Below are 1,722 nucleotides of genomic sequence, written 5' to 3' on the forward strand. Positions count from 1 at the left end.
GCACTGGAGTCATGGGCCCCAGCGCAATATTGTGTGGATGTATAGCGAATTTCAGCCTTTATATGATGTTTTGGCAAAGAAAATAAATGTCAGTTTTGTTGAAGGAATTCCTGAGACTCTCATACTGTACTTTTTCCATATCATAGTGATAGTTTCACGTTACAACAGAGAAAACACAGGCTCAAGCATGCAATGTGGATCCATCACCAGCAGATGGTGCTAACATAGTACACATCAGGCATGAAACACATTTAAAGCAGATGAGCAGTGTAATTATTCTCAATGAAAAAATCTAAACAAACCACTCCAAATACAATTCATGTTTACATTTTCACCGTGACCAAGGTTTGAAGCAATTGCATAGATGCTGACTGCCAAAACAAATTAAACTGGTGAATGTGAAATCAGAGGGACGCATCTCTGTACACAGCTGAAACAAGAAATCTGGCTCCTTAATGCGCTCTGCTATCATCTTGTATTGTTCAGCCACAAAGGTTTCGGGCAAAGCATTTATCACATACTTTAACACATCAGTCAAGTAGTCCTGATGTCCAGACAATTGAGCTCTGACTGCATTTTTTAAAACATCTCTAACTCTCTGCTCAAACATGTACAAACACATTTGCCAAATGTGGTTATACAATTTACCATTTCTCCTTACTTCTCCCTTTCCCACATTCTTATCTCTTCCAGCCGATACCCAGACTAGTTTGTCCTGTGGACAACAGAGATCACCACAGCATGGTGAAAAATGATGCCTTCAACTTTTCACCCATTTTTCTTGACACAATGCCAAATGGCCTTTAACATTTTATGAACTATGAATAGTTTTATTTTTAAAAGGTGGTTTATGTGTAAATGCAGAGTGTAGATGTTGGTTTTATTTGGCCCAACAGTGACTTTAGGTCAATATCAAGGCACAGAATAAAACACAGTCATTGTGAAAGGCAGAAAGAAAAGCCAAAAAACTTTGAGCAGTTTTAAAAAAATAAATATATGATCCATTCAGTATTTGTTCCAGCACTCTTTTCACTAACATTTACAGGACTGATGTGCTTGTTTGCAAGTTATAGAATCCATTTATACTTTTTAACCTATGGTATACTGCATATGTATCTGTTTTTTCATCCATTTCTTTGTACACCAAGAAAGAATTGAACATATGTGTCAACTTACTTGGCTAGTAAAGCTGATTTTCTTTTTGGACATACACTTGCAAGAAAAAGTGATGACACCGTTAACAATGTCCTGGTTTTCTGCAAAAAATGGCACTGGTAGGAAGTAACCAAGTATATTTACTGAAGTACTCTACTTAAGTACAACTCTGAGATACCTGTATTTGAGTATTTCTGCTACCTCATACTTTGACTTCATTACATTTACAGGCAAATATTGTAAACCTTCTCTCTTCTGCATTAAGAAGTAATTAGGACAAGACTCAGTGGTCAAATTAATTTAATGCCACAAAAAAAAAAAAAGATGTGCTACAGATCACAGGAGTTGTGTCCATAAACAGAAGTAATAAGCTTCAAAATACTTATGTACAGGTAGTATTATACACAACATTTCAGCAAAACCCACAAAATAGTTCTGTATTTACAGCTGAAACTCTACCCATTATAATTCTAAAATGACGATTTTTTTCCTAATTAGCCATAAGCTTAGTGTAACCCCCAATAAATGAACCACCCCCCCCAAAAAAGCAAGCCCTAAAACTACGGG

The sequence above is a fragment of the Monopterus albus genome, unplaced genomic scaffold (assembly GCF_001952655.1).
Source record: "Monopterus albus unplaced genomic scaffold, M_albus_1.0 scaffold72.1, whole genome shotgun sequence".
Lineage (NCBI taxonomy): Eukaryota > Metazoa > Chordata > Actinopteri > Synbranchiformes > Synbranchidae > Monopterus > Monopterus albus.